The sequence below is a fragment of the Saccostrea echinata genome, unplaced genomic scaffold (genome assembly GCF_033153115.1).
Source record: "Saccostrea echinata isolate AGI-Se365-2 ecotype Australia unplaced genomic scaffold, CSIRO_AGI_Sech_v1 ptg000011l, whole genome shotgun sequence".
In the NCBI taxonomy this organism is placed as follows: domain Eukaryota; kingdom Metazoa; phylum Mollusca; class Bivalvia; order Ostreida; family Ostreidae; genus Saccostrea; species Saccostrea echinata.
Genome location: NW_026889760.1, coordinates 2,136,237 through 2,152,775, shown reverse-complemented (window position 1 = coordinate 2,152,775; position 16,539 = coordinate 2,136,237). Strand labels below are relative to the sequence as shown.

Genomic DNA, 16,539 nt, shown 5'->3' with positions numbered 1-16,539 from the left:
TACATGTAATAAATATAATGATTAATAAATTAAACATGAATTACTGCATGAACAAAGTAAAAGAATGTACTTTTTTTCTTTCATGACTTAACATAATCCATTTCAAGGCAAAATATAAATTTTCATATAATTTAACTAAAAATCATCTTCTTTCATTAATTTTGTACGTACGACCTCAATGTTTGTTAGGAAAATACAGGAATGCAACACTCCAGGGATTATGCATGTAGTGATCAGACATTTAACTTTCATTTAAAGACATGAAAAACTGTGTAACAATATCAATAATTTTCTTGCACTTTGTAACTCTGACAGATTTGTTGTCACACTGCTCAGTAAATAGATAATAAATTCCATCAGGACTTCTAGAATGTGCTAATCTGAGACAATCAAAGTCTAGGCCACTACCTGCCACCTTCCTTGCCATTCTGACACTCAGAACATTTTTATCAATCAAACATTTTAAGGATGGAATGTTTCTATCTACAACCTTCTGGTAGTTATGGACACTCAAAGCATACTGAAATGTAAATGTAGAGGATGAATGTTCATCATCACAAAAATGAACAGTGTCAAATAACCTTTGTAAAGCTGAAACATCCTCTACAGCATCATGTGCATTGTGAGTACAATTTAACAAAACTTCTGATAAATGTTCCTGTCTATGAACACAAATTGGGATGGGCAAGTTTGAATAGAAATTTGGTATCTAAAAAACCTTGTACACATTTTGACATTCGCTCTAACAGAGAGCAAGAATCTAGAGCATGTAAAAGAACATGAACATCAAAACTTTTGATATTGTGGCCAACTAAAATAACACTGCCTTGCTTCTCAATAAAGCTTAAAAAAGAACCAAGTGCACTTGAAATTGAAACAGCATTGACTTTCCTCTCATGGTGATAGAGGGTTCCATTATCAAGCTTTAGGCCAGTAATTGTGGAGGCAGAGGGTGTAATTTGCTTCTTAGGCATTAAATAGGAAGAAAATGTCTCCTTCCCACAAACGGCAGCCACCTGCAGAATGTGTGATGTTCTTGCTGAAATAAAAAAAATCAGCATTGACATTCATTAAATAAAAAAAACTACCAAAATCAACAATGGCATTCATTAACCCTTCTTTTTTTAACACCAAAATCAACATTGGCTTTCTTTTATGATTTATAATAAATTACCGCGGTAGACAACTTTTTTGAAGTTTTCCTTAAAATCAATTGCACAGATTTAATTTAGAGAAATAGAATTCATCAATACCAAGTCTTGTTGTTTCATGGTCAAAGAAGACAAAATTTTTGTCTTTGGTTGGCAAACTCTGGGGTTGTGGTGCAGATGACGGTGGTGGAATTTCATCAACTACAGTATTGGAATCAGAGATTCCAACTCCAGACTCATATGTAGGCCCCTCTCTTATCTCTTTACATGCTGTAGTCTGGCATCTATAAAGGCAATAAAATTTTAAATATCAATAACTGAACTATTTGAAACTTCAAAACAAAATTGATTTTGAAAACTTATCAAGAAGGGCAAAGGATCGCCCACTGCCTCGTTTCTGACAACCTGCATCAACACTGACTGTTAGCTCGTCTGCACCTTCACACCTAAAAAATCACAGGAAAGCTATCGGAAACATGAAGCTAGTTGGTTTTTCCCACCTTAATTAAAATTTTAAATGACATCATCTATCCATTTACATTCTGATAAACACATTATAACTTCATTTAAATCAAATATATTTTAGTGTCCTAAATATTCAAAACCAACATTTTCATATTACAATGGATGTGTTTTTCTGCATGTACATACTCTACAGTTGCCTGAATTTCATCATGAAGGCTGCTTCTGGTACTTTCTACTGCAATTTTCTCCATAACTGTTCCTGTTTCATTTTGTCTGTTTTGCAGTGTCTTAGAACTGATTGGGGGGATATTTAATGATGTTAAAAGTGCATTCACCTGAAAAGGCCCCATGCCTGTATGCACCATTCCTAAAAATATATAATTCAGATGCATTTATGAAAAATAGAATATATTCATGACAGGAAATTAACCTGGTCTTTTCATAATATACATGTACTGTAACTGAAAAATAAATACAAAATATGTACCTGTGGCAAGCTTGGTATTTGCATCCCATCCAGTTGCTATTTTATTTACATGTTGACAAGTTGTGTTTTGACATTGGACTTTCAGGAATGAACCTAATCCACAAGTTAGTATTCCCATGGTATGAGAAAGATGGAGAGGAACGCCACAAACTTCACAACTGGAGAGCCCATCTGCTAACACCCCTAACTCAATCACCCTTCTTCCTTCTCTCCAAGCAGTGTCATATCTTTAAAAAAAAAGTGTTGTTTGCATTAAGTTAAATGATCAATAACATTTATGCACTGATCATGCAATTAAACTGAATCATTCTTACATGTATAATCCTATATCATAATTCATATACAAAGAAATTAAAAAAAAATATTTGGCAGTCAAAGCAATCATTACAAGTTCATATCATTTTAAACTATACTTTATTTATGCATTAAAAGTGAATAGGATTCAGCAGTTGAGCAGGTTACATGTCACTGAAATAACAGCTGATGGATTTGGTTATTATATCCCTCGACCTCTTTATCAGTGCTTATAAATATGTAGGCAACAATATTTTCGCCGAAAGATTTACATGTATGTATTAACACCTACAGAAAAAGGAGTTTCTAATAATTTATGGTCTTAGACTCAAACATTACCTAGAATTCTCTGAGTCGTTGAAGGAGACAGGAACGTCGCTACCTGCCGGTTCTGGAACAATTACATGTATGTTGTCATCATCATCATGCCCAGTCTCATCCTCGGTAGATCGATTGACATCATAATTATGGTCTAAATTAATCCTACTTACTGCCCAGCGATTCGTGAGCAGCTGAGAATTTTTCCTGTACTGGGATATTTTCTTTGAGAAACCTTGTTTCTTCCAGTGTGTCATGATGCATCGGTGATGTTAAATGACAGACGATTGTTTACATTTTACCGCGCTGATATACGGCATATGTCGTAAACAGTATACTTCCGATAAATTATAAATATTAGAATAAGACAGACACAAATATTAGTCGTATATGTAATGTGTAACTCTTACACATAGTTTTAAAATACAAAACTATTCATTCACACAACTTTTTAAATTTACGACATTTATTTACTACGGCGACCCGTTGTTGTTAAAATATCGTGAGTAAACAAGTACCTTAAAGATAATTTTGTATTTCATAGGCAAGCATTATGAAAAAGGTGAAGATACCGAACAATGATCGATCTAAAATAAATAAACAAACGACACAAATCTGTAAACAGGGCATAAAACACGGATCCCTGAGCATTCAAGAGGTGAGATCAGGTTCCTAGGAGGAGTAAGCATTCCCTGTTGACCGGTCACAATCACAGCCCTATGTATTGATAAGGTAGAAGGAACATTCCGTAGTCAAATTTGGTATTAAAAAGGCCTAACAACTGGAATAAAACACGTCAGCCAAAATACGACCCAATGATAGGTTATACATATATTTGTTAACAATGTCATTATAACGACCATAGAATGTATGAAATGCTGACTTTAAACTTGGTTGTTGAAGCACTATCTGTCCTTGACATGCCTCGATTCAAAAAATGAGCTGACTCAGAGCATGCTCTTGAGATCGTATAAGTTGAGAGACATAAAACTATATGCACGTGATATTATATAAATACTGCATGTAGTTGAGTGCGCCTCGGTTGACAATAGTTTTCTGGGGGTGAAAATTTTCAATGTTACACTAAACTACAAGCGCTAGCAGTATTTATTATATCATATTGAATGTCTTATACAAATACATATTACAGTGAACCTTGCACGCATAAATTCTGCCCAGCCAATATTTTTTGGAATATCACCCGTCGCCAGGCAATATCGACTGTTGCTATGCTGGAGGATGTGTCTTCATTATTCAGCGGGTAATAGTGTTTTTTAACAAATGTTTCTCAACGAATCAGATTCAACTAATTTACATGAAAGTATAGTATGGCTGAATATTACTACATAGATAAGGAAAGTTGACAATGAGGAAGCTTAGGTAATTTTGTTTGTCATATCATTTTGTTGTGAGTCGACCCTTATCGTCTATAGTCAGTTAATTATAACATCCAAATATGAAACAGATTTGGCGGACTCTGTGGTGACTTTTATTTCAAGTTCACTGAGATATATCGAGTCGACAAATAAATGAACTATTGTTAATTGATAAAACGTCGTCGATACATTTGAATGTCGATTTGAAGGCCACAGGAAGTGTTTATTTCTTCTCATATAGAAGTTTTTTGAATAATTTCTGAATATAAAAACAGGCCAGCTAATAAAAGTGCCCAAGTAGTTTCTATCGGAATTCCAACAATTTGTTGGAAGACCTGGTCTCTGAAGACATCAAAAATGTTGTTAATAAGGAAATCCAGTATCCTTTAAATATCAACTTCAGAGTATTTTTGAGTAGAATCAGAGCAATTTTTTACAAAGTAATTTTGTTAATGACCAATCACAAGAACCCCCTTTTGAATACTCTACCACCGTATTTCTATCTATCGCCTAAATCAACTGTGTCATATGAAGTACATGTGATATTTTCGTATGTTCGAATCTTTATATATATTATATTATTTTTAGTCCTTTAAATCTCTTGAAATGATAGCCAGTTCATAATAATTAAAAATACATATATGTTTCCAAATGAACTGAAGCGAAAAAAATTTCATAATTAATTTTTGTTTCAAGGAATTGTTTAATACCGTTCCTACTTTATCCTAAAAATTCTTTTTTCCTCAAAAGTCCATTCAAAACATTTGAACAGAGTCATCACGGACCTCTGAAAACAGAGGTCGGAATAGGCGCCATAGAGGAGTGGTGTGATCCCGTTTTGCACACATTTGATAATTAGGTATAGAACAATAGGTGTGAAATAAGTTTTGATAGCAAATATACATGTAGTCTGATCTCCGTCTGGGATTTACCTGGAATTACCTGTACTTCACCAATGCATCATAATATATATTTAAAAGAATAAACTTTAAAAATTTAACTTGTCCAATCCAACTGAAATTGATAAATCAGACAAATATCGTTATTGTAGTCCCCTCTTTTTTTTTTTAATTTCATGAAGATAATATGAATGATAAATGAATTCAATCTTAATTAAAAAAAACTTAACTTGCCCAGTTAGTATCATATAAATGTACATTGTAAGTGTCATTAGTTATATAGTTTTGAATAGTATTTATGATAATATTTTTTATGTTTTGAAATAGTTTTTTTTAATTATAAAATTACAGAAACAAATCAAAATACAAAAAAAAAAAAAAAAAAAAAAAAAAAAATTATGCAAAATTAATCATTTTTCTTCGTATTCTTGCCATAGATTCTTTTTCTCCAAATTCACAACTATGATAAAGACTATATCAATTAAGTAATTATCTTACCTGGACAAGTTCCCCTTTTGCACACATTTTTTTCAATACCTGAAATTCAATGTGTGCAAAACGGGAACATACCAGAGGCATATGCATCTCTGTCGACCGGCCACAACAGGCCACAACGGCAGTGACAATAATGGTCTAACAATTTATACGAAAGATCAGTCAACATTCGACTTAACGACACTCTGTATTAGCAAAGAGAATCATTGACAACAAAAATTGCCAATTATTGACTTTTAACAGGATTTTTGATATTCTAGTATCATCAAATTATTCGTCAAAGCTTGCCTCGTTTAAGAAATTGTTCGTCACATACTTTTGCGTATCACACAAACTCCATGTGTGATAATGGTATATTGCTTCAAAAATAAGGGAAGTTGAGAATAGAAATGTTAAAGTCATTACGTTTACCACAAAGTTAAGGTGTTAGTGTGCAATCAATGTCTATCTCTAGTAAAAGAAACAAATATGAAACACAAGTGTCAGAATCTGTGGTGACTTTTATTTTGAGTTCAATCGGGTATACCGACTGAATATTGTAAATAGATAAAACCTCGTCGATATCTAATTGTCGGCCACCCCAAGAGTTGTTCTTTTAATTTAAAAGTTTTTTCAATAAATTCTGCTTCGTATGAATAAGAAAAAAAGAAAAAAAAACAGGTGTGCTAATAATGGCGCACAATCAGTAATCATGAAAATTTCAATATAGATTCTCTAAAGACCTGGTCTCCAAAAACAAAATAGATATTATTAACGAGAATTTTTAATTTATTTTTATAAAGCACTTTAAAATATCAGACTTGGAATGCTTAAGCATAGAATCAGAATGTTTTAAACAAAATGTTTGCAGATGACCAGAAACAAGGTATGCAAATTTACAAGTTCTATTTTTTTTTAATTGAAGAAGCACTTGTCTATGATGTTAAAAAGTGTGGATTTTAATGTCGGGGGAATTGTTGCAAAAAGGTATAAAGTGTAGAAAAGAAGTACGTTTTGATGTTATTGATGTTGATTTTTTTTATTTTTAAATTCTTTAAACGTTCCTTGAAGTTCAAAATGATACCAAGTCATGATCTATTTGATTCGAGAAACCCACCAACATTAATAAACAGGAAAGGAGATGAATCCTCCAGACATAAACTTGCATTAGGTGAACATGCACATGGGGAATTAAGGGTTTTTTTTCTCGTATTGTACATAAAAACAATTTTATTGCAGTACGATAGACAACCATTTTAACTAGTGAATGCCTGGATACCAAAAATTGTGATCCGCATAAACTGGTTAACAAAGAAAACCAATTAATGCAATCGCATGCAATATGTCAATTTTCCTCAATAAAGATAGCTTGAAACTTTCAGAACTTCTACACAATTGTTTTGAATCTGAAAGCACCAGTAGCATTTGCATAGTGGTAGAGTGCTTAGTGATCGGTGGTTCGAATTCTATTTTTGTTCCTGGTGCAGCGTAAAACGTACGGCACTGGTGGTTATAGTTTCTTCGGTAGGCACCAGGTTTTAGAAGTGAAAATCATGGGTCTTTCGGACATATTTGAAGGATAGAAACCAACCGCCACACATCCTGCCAATGCCGAATCCAAGAAATTCACTGTCATGTTACTTACACAACACACAGCACTATCTCTGTGTACACTAAAAAATCACGTTATTTCCTGATGAAGGCATGTAGTCCTCACCGTAGCTCACTTATGCCAAATGCACAGGCACTTGGGGTCTGGACCCCCCGCCCCCCCCTTTCCATTTTTTTTTCTTTTTAAATATGGAGTCGATTCACCTTTTTCCTATTTTTGTATTCTAATATGCACTATATGTTATCAATAATGTAACTCTTTTGTCTCTATATGCTGTTTTTAAATATACCGTTTTCGACTGATACATAAAAAGAGAGAAGGCTTGCAACTCTTTTCTCGTCGTCTGCCTCACCTCGCTTAAACTTCGCCTGATTATTTATCTAAAGCATAAGAATACATGGAATATGCATACATCAATAAATTTGTTACACATTCTTCTTACTTCTCATATTTCCATTTAATTTTTATGTGCCCCCGATTTGTAAATATTTCGATTAAATCAACCGCATCTAGGGTAAATTTTGTTGATAAAATGATAAAAAAGCTTTTCTGTAATTTGTCCGTTTTTTGTCCTTCTTATTGTTATTGTTGTAAACTTTTCACTCTTGTAAGTAACTTCTCCAGAACCAGTGGATTAATTATTTCAACCAAACTAAGTACATGTACAAGGTATCCTTTGGAAAAAGTATTCAAATTGTTCAATTGGAACGCCATGTCCCTTCAATAATAAGGTAATGAAAAATAAACAAAAATAAGGTAGACTCATTAAAAAGTACTTTTCTCAAAAAGCACTAGCCCAGAAAAGATAACTAATGCAAAACCTTCCTGATAAAGTGTATACACAAATTTTTCATATCATGGACCTTGGTGGTAGGTGGGGCTACAATTGAGGATCAAAGTTTTACAATTTGAAAAAAATGAAAATCTCCTCGGGAAAAGTAGTGCCATGGGTACTCATGTATCATAAGGTAGTGCAGATTCATTAAAAAAAATGGTTCCTGGGCTAGATGGCAAAATTGAGAATCAAATAGCTACATGTATCAGGTGTGATGGAGAAAACCTTTTCTTTATCATAGCCATGCCTACTTGTCAGAGCAACATGATATAAACGTAATTTGGCTTACGAAGATACGTTCATTCCTACCTGGAGCCCTTTGAATGTTTATTGTTTTAATGATACGCAGTAATTTTCTGGTATTGTAAATACACTATTTTTTCCTATTCTAAGAATTCCGAATAACATTTGTCATGACAAATGAAGAAGCTTTGAGAAATTGATGGCATCACATTTTATTGATAATTATATTTCAGTAGAAATAAGATATCCAGGCATTTTATTGATAATTATATTTTAGTAGAAATAAGATATCCGGCAAACTGGTTGTAATTTCCTTGGAGATATTTTCCGTTCAATTGTCTCGCCCAAACTTGATCTCCTCGACGTAAAGCCAAAACGACAATCTGTGTTCCTAGGTCAAAAGGTGTCTCACTTGAGCGTACTCTAGACACAGCGTGGCCATTTTTTAATATTAGGATATTTATGTGATACTTTGCTTGGGCCATAGCTGCACATGAAAAGACGTAAAGACCTTTTATCGGAGCAGTGAAATGTCCATTCCATCTGTTATATCCGTGGCCATAGTTGGTTACCACCCTGTCGTACACTATTGTCTGATGGGCTGACAAAGTGTGTTGATGAGAAAGTGTAGCAGTGAAACCCACGGCAGGATTGGTGACCCCTAAAATAATGATAACGGTTAATCGAGAGAGAGAGAGAGAGAGAGAGAGAGAGAGAGAGAGAGAGAGAGAGAGAGAGATAAAGTTTCAATGCATACCTGGTCGGGCGACGATAGCCAGCAAGAATAAAGTCCATAAAAATCCAATTCTTACCATTGTCCGGTTGAAAAACAACAGTATTCTCTCTATCTTTTCCTACAATATGAGACACATTTATGTTAATACTCAATGATTTTAAAAACTGTTTCAAACTTTATAAAAATGAAAAAGATAAAAAAACCTAACCCTGTAGGTGTGCGAGTGTGCTGGAATATCGAATTGTTCGTAAACTACAAAATGTACATACAGCATCAATGTCAATTAAGGTACAAGGATAATATTTTACACGTATTTTAGTATACAAATAAATTTCTTCAGGAGTCATATTTATACTACGTACTAATACCCAAATTGCGATGTTGCATAAGGCCAAGGGACGATGGTTTTTAAATTATATACAAATGAACAATTAAACATTTGCATCACCGAATTGAAATGGTTTTCTAGAGTACGCCAAAATTTAATTGTACTACTAATTCTAAATTTCTCGAGTGTGTGCAAGTTTAACATGATTTCTCGGATGGGTGCGAGACTAAACCTAAACGCTCAGAAAGTATGCAAAATCTCACTTAGTATTTTGGGTGCAAGGGAGAAAGACTAATCCTAAGGCTAATAAGCCGATTAGTGTGCAAGGACCTACCCTTAATCGCTGGTAGGTTCGAGACTAACCTTACTCAGTCGAATAGTGTGCGAGGACTAAGCCTAAATCTCCCAATTGGAAGCAAAGCTATCCCATTATCCGTCCAATAATGTGTAGGGACTATCCCATATGAGTCGAGTGGTGTGCAAAAACTAACCCTAATATCTCAGGTTGGCGGAAGCAATAAGCAAATATAATTTAATTTTGTTTGTATTCTAGCCTCTGATTGGTTAATATCCAAAAAGGAACACAAATTATTTCTGTATAACCTGGTTTGGTATGGGGACACACCCCCCTGACAAGCAGCTGAATCATCTGTATCCATACAGTCCTCTCATTAACAGTCCTCGGGATTCATGGAAAACTCCAGATTTAATAAATGTACCTTTAACTTCAAACAATAATTCGATCTTACCACATGTAAACGAATAACATGGCTGCTAGGCCTATGTATCAGTTTTTACCTCCCCTCGCTTCCCATCACTTCCGTTACTATGGTTGTATTATTGAGCGGCAAATTTAAACTAATAAAAAGCAACGAAATTTTACACCCATAGTTATTTAATGATTTTAAAATTAAATTATAAGGAATGACTCTAATTCTTGGCCAAATTATTCGAGTATAACCTGGTTTGGGTCAGTTTACGCTGTTTTATAATCCGCTTCGCGGATTATAAAGCGTAAACTGACCCAAACCAGGTTATACTCGAATAATTTGGCCAAGAATTAGAGTCATTCCTAAAGTATGGGATGACTTTTCCTAAATTATTGGCTTTTGGACAAAGAACCACGGAGTAAAGTATAAGGATTGACGTAGGATTATTGTGACGAAATAAACGGATCATCGGATTTTGGCGTGTCAGACCATCAATCATTAGCGCAGCGCGTATCATAGGAGACGAGCCATCGGACTTTGGCTAGACCATGGGACTTTGGCGTCCGTGTCGACTCCAGACAATCGGGGTTTGGCGTAGACCATCGAACTTTGGAGTCTTACATATATATCCCACGATCAGGTTTACTAGAAGTTAGCATCCGCTGTTGACCGGTCATATCCGCTGTGAGCTCTATGTAATGAACAGGTAGTCGGAGTACACTGTAGTTAAATTTAGTATGATAGCAGTTACCGAACAAGTGGTGTGAAGCATATCAGACAAAATTCAACAAAATGTTGTATTTGCAAACAAGGTGGTATTGCGAAAAGTTGAAAGAGGGTTGTTGAAATCATTGTAACTTTGATTTAACCGCGTAAGCGGGTTATATAATGTTTTTCTGCAATTGCTGCGACCTTACTTCCTATAATAACAGAAACAGATATGTTATTGTTTATTATGTCTGTATAAATTAGGGATGTCATAGTATTTATTTTTCTTAGTCGATTATTCAGTTGCATTATTCGAACGATAGTCGAATATTCGGAACATTTTCTGAAAATAGAATTTTATTTTAAACTTCACTGGTACACGATTTATCTGTAACTCAAAAACTCTTTTACATATATCTATTTACAAAGTAACCTCAAAATAAATGCAACGTAACGTGTGGATAACATGATTATATGAAATAAATTTAGACAATTCTCCAAAATGCATAATTTCCCCACCAGTCGAATTCATAAATCGGTCTAGTATACAGTCAATTTTTGTTTTAGTAATTATTATTTAAAAATTACGATATTTTTTCTTTTAAATAATTTTTTTTAGCTTATTATGAAATAAATAAAAATCACGTGCTCGTGATACTGTTAAACAGTTAGATACTGCTTATCAAATTGATTGCCCCAGCTATCAAAATGTCTTTAAAATGTAAGCGGATTGTTTTAATAATTATTGAAGTGTCAAAACATGTCACGGCTATGGTGTGTTCCTTGGATTTGAGCAATCCTAAAATAACAAAATATAATTGGTACAGGATAAAAGATCAAGCCCAATTAATAGTTTTCCAAACAAAGTCCAGTAATTTGATGGGTAATCTATTAAAAAAAACAACACTGGTAGTTTCTGACGTATAATTTCCGCGGTAGTGAAGCACTTACATGTACAATTACTGTACTTTCTATAAATACATGGAAAGTCAATCGTTTTTGTTGAGGAAAATTTTCGACTGTCTACGACGAAATACGGTTTCTCAATTTTAAGATGAGAATTCCATCACGTTAAGTTACTCTTTTATTGCATTTATTTAATAATGATAATATTCGAATGTCGTTTCATTATTCGATCGTCGGTCCATTCGACTGATAGTCGAATAGTCGACTACTCGTTGACATCCCTAGTATAAATAATTATAATATTGTACATACAGCATCAATGTCAATTAAGGTACAAATTACAACGTTAAGTACGTTAAATATTGTAATATTGGTATTACATTATATGTTTCAGTGATGGAATAGCCACTGCCCAAGAAAGCTTTAAAGATGGCTTGCTATAAACTATTGACAAACCATAGTGGTTTTCATAAGAAATAAAGGAGATAATATTACCACGTATACGAGACTGGTCTCGGATAAGTGAGTTTATTTCAGTAACCCTAGTAATATTTATCTATTCCGGAAAAGTTACGCGCATTCGGATATACATAAATTTTCACCCTTAGTCACAAGCTATCATTCCGGATAATTTAGGTCCATTTGTATATAGTCTAATATTGAGTTCTTTTCTACCTCCTTTCTCGAAGAATCGATTAAACGGTAAGGTCATGGAAAATTTTTGGGAGTTAAGTTGTGGCAATATTTTAAATTTTAAAATTAAATAAGTTTGATTTTTAGTATAACTATTGATGTTTGTAGTTTCAAAGCAAATTAGACGTACCGATGGCGAAGTTTGACTTTGGATTTGGCCTGATTGGACTTTTTCGTAAACTGAATTGATTTTAAGCGATATTGTAATTTGTGAGTTACAGGTAACAGGAATAAATTAAGATCAGTTTGGGGGTCAAAGGATTGTTTAACTTGAGTTATTATTTTTAGGAGCAAAATGTACTTGTATCGTTTCATTTGTTTGTTGGTCTTTTGAAAAGGTTTGGAACAGTACTGTTATCTTTTCCACTTTTTTTTAATAAGCAAAAAGGTCCAAGGTTTTTATGGGTAATATTGTTTGAACTGATTTTCCTATTACATAATGGAAGGGGAGTTAATTTGTATCTTATGTTACGCAACATATGGGAACTCATGCGGTTCACACGGTCAATTACTGCATAAAAATCCAACTAAGGAAAGCAAAATCACAGTTTATTGAAATAGGATGAAAACATTTCTTATTAATTTTGCGAGCATTTGTCTCACAGTGAGTGGTTAAACCGCAGCAAAGCTGTGGAAATGCATTCTTCATATGCTTTAGAATAGGTATGCAAATTTGCAGGGTTCAGGCACAAGCAAGGATCAAATTATATTGGTACAAAAGGCAGTAAGTACAAAAAAAAAACCTTAAGTAATTGATAGTGATTACAGATATATGTTACCATGATTGATTATTTTCAGCTACATTACCAAAAACAGGTCAACATTCTTTTTTTTTTATTTTTTTAAGACGGCTTTATCAGTGAGTCAACAGCTGCAATGGGCACAAGATTCCTTTCCATCAAAGCATGACCTTATCACTTCCCCAGTAATTCATTAGAACAGTAATTAAAGATTTGCAGAAAGAAATAAGTAGGAAATGTTGCAGTTGTGCCAGAACTAGATATAACAGTGGAATTGGCAAGGGATTTATATCCTAATCCAGCTACAATTAATTGCAGCTAGTAGATTACATTCTGAGGGAAAGTATAATTTGGCTAAGCGGGTCTTGGGGGGGAGGGGGGGTATTTCAAATAAACTGGTAATTTTTTGAATAGATGGTCAAAATCAATTGGTTCATCATCTCCTTCGGATGATTGAATTCTGATATTTAGTTAAGCTATTAGACACTGTGAAAGGCAGGTAAATAAAGTGATTGGTCGGGAGTCTTAGAAGGATAAGCAACACCCACTACTTGCTCCGTATATTTTGATCTTCATATTGATGCTTTTAAAAGGAAATTAAAATTCACAAATTGATAATTCAATAAATCAGCTTGTTGAAATTCAGTTTTCGCTTATCAGGCTATATTGGAATGGCTAGTCTGCTAATGTGTGCGACGAGACGGGGAAACAAAGCTTGTCGAATAATCAGTTAAATAGAAATTATATATGAATCAACGATTATTTAAAGATTTAATAGGTTGATATGGAATTGCAATATTGAATATCAACTAGTATATTGAATTTTCTAGTATATAGGAAAAGTCAAAAACCATATAATGTGTTGTCAAAACAATATTGATCCATTTATTTAAGGTACACTACGATATTCAATTTTAAGCTAATCTGGTAAGGGATATCCAGGATATGTCCAGAAGTATGCCTTATGAAGTATACCAGTTTTTTCAAGCGCACATACTCATGGACAAAGAGTGGCAACATACTCAAGTTCTTGTTTTCTCAGATATTTATTGTGCATGTTTATTTTATTGCGCACCTATGTCAGTGTCTAATGGGGATTTAAGCCGTGAGACTAATTTTATTATTCTGTTTAATTATTACCACATACATATATTGTTTACGATAGTGACAATTGAATGATACGAACAATAAGTATGCCGAATGTACAATGTAATGCCGATGGTTGCACTTCAGAAAGCTAGTCGAAGTATTCGGAATGTTTAGACTTCCAAAATAACGTTTATCAGAAAGAAATGATTAAACTTATTATTAGAATAGTCTACTTAGCGGGAAATATCCACAAAAATTTAACACCGATCATTTAGCAAGGTATTTCACCAGGGCTTCTTTCTTACATTCCCTTAAAAATCTGCAGTGATCGATCTCATAGGTAGTCAATAGCACATTGTCCTCAGCTATCAATCGACGTTTCCTACCTTCAACGCAAAAGAGTTTCATTGCTTTAAGTTATAGCGATATCAAGTTTTCTATCTTTTGTTTGAAATAGGTTGAACTACCCTTATGGCATGAGGTTATATAAAACTAAAATTAATTGTACTTTAAAACACTTAATAGGTGATGATTGAATTAATAAGCCTTGGCAGTTATTGGTAATTAAAACGGTTTAGCGATTCGAGTGTACTTGCAGGTACTTCCATTACCAGTCATAAAAGGCGTTTATCCTTTTGCAGGGAAACTGCGAGCAGGTTGAGTCGGTATTGGATACTGTATATCATGCCGATATGTTTTATTATTTGTAGAATAAAAAAAATTAAATCTCATTCACTATACAATTAGCGAGCAACCGCTAAAGCACATTTGACATCAAGATGCATCGGGGGAGGTTATTTTAGCGCAAGGCTGGCTGTAATATGCACATGTTTATGTATCCATTAAGTAGTTGTTAGAAGGCTCACATATTTTTACATTCTTTCATTCCAATGATTTGTTTTTAAATTTTACTACGGATTATAGTTTTGTGATAAATTGTGAAGATACAGCTGGGGAAATGTGGGAGGGGGGTGTTAAGGACACACATATAGTTTTAAGAGTATTCTAAAAGTTGAGAGGTGACGTAAATATCTCGTTTTTGTTCAATTTGGGTCTGGTACACTCCGAACGTTTTAGTACAACTATAACCAATACTTGCGAAGATAGTTTAAATTTTTATAAAAGCCATGAAAATGCGTAACAGGAGTAACAGCCTAGTAGTTAAGTAATAGTATAAAATAAACCAACGGGGCGGGAAATACATTGCAGGTAAGGATCCACAATCTTAGATTAAACGGGGAGTTGTTTTATACTGACAAGTCCATAACTGCATTTCAACACATTTGTTAAAATAATTATAACGGAATAAGTGAATGACCGTTGATGATTTAAATTCATATTTTGTTTTAATGCATTGGATAGTAATTGACGAGTAAGTCACTTGTTTTATAAGTTTGTATTGTTGAATTAGCAGGCCCTGGTCGACGGTGACCATTTGCGTTGAGGTACTGCCGGCGTCACCATGGTTCTTGGCACCCCCATTGGTGGCGGTTGCAGTTCCATGATCACTCGTGGTAGACACGAGTATTCATGGCCCTTGCAAGTGGCGTATTCCGTCGCACCTCAACGCAACTGGAGGAGTGCAACACATATTCTTACACTCATTCCATTGTTTATCTTACTGCACATGTAAATTGAAATTCAGGATTTGAATTTGTACATTGGCTTGTAATTGACAAGCAGTTGACTTGATTGATATTGAATTGATTGATTGATTGATTGATGATTGATTGAACTTGATTGATAATTGAATTGGTGACGTTCATGCACTTGTAACCTACCCAGTGCATGATCCGCCCGATTTGGGTCGTCACATTTGTTGTATTGATTGTTGATTGTGGGGAAGCCCTGTGGTAGCCCCAGCAAATTGATCACCGCGGCCAGAAGCGCCAAATTAAACAAACAAAATAATATCTCTGGTGTTTGTTTGATTAATAGGGAATCTGTAATAATCAGCGGATGTAACTAGTTTCCTTCCATACAAGAAATGAGGTGGAAACCATGGAACGAACAAATGTGTATTGACTCCCGATTATGAATGACAAAAAAGGTTCCAGGATAGTGGGACTGGTCACTGATGAAAGAGGCTCTTGCTTAACAAACGAAAGAGCTGGACGTCTTAAGTGGAGATCGCCGTTTACCTACTAGAGAAGCTAGGGTCATAATCAAAGTTCGGATATTGTCAATTTACAGAAAACCAGGTTCTTTCTGCGAATCTAGTATGTGCGTAATGGTAGTCTAAATTTCTAACTGAAAATTTAATTCCTGTCAAATTTCGGCTTCAAAAATATATTCAGAAATTTCAGAAAGGTGCACAATTTATGAAATATTTTACAAACGCTATGAACTAGGAAACGCTATGAGGTATTAATGAAATATTTGGAAATAACAACAGTATTCAAGCTTAAAAGTCCATTAAACAATACAAATCAGGAGCAGAGCAAGCACGGATCTCTGAACATCAGAGGTGGGATC

General features: G+C 34.1%; 1 pseudogene; it reads right to left on the bottom strand.

Annotated features, from left to right (window-relative positions):
- Nucleotides 1-241: 241 nt before the first annotated feature.
- LOC133184831 (uncharacterized) lies at nt 242-2,972 on the bottom strand (annotated as a pseudogene).
- Between the last annotated feature and the right edge of the window lie 13,567 nt (nt 2,973-16,539).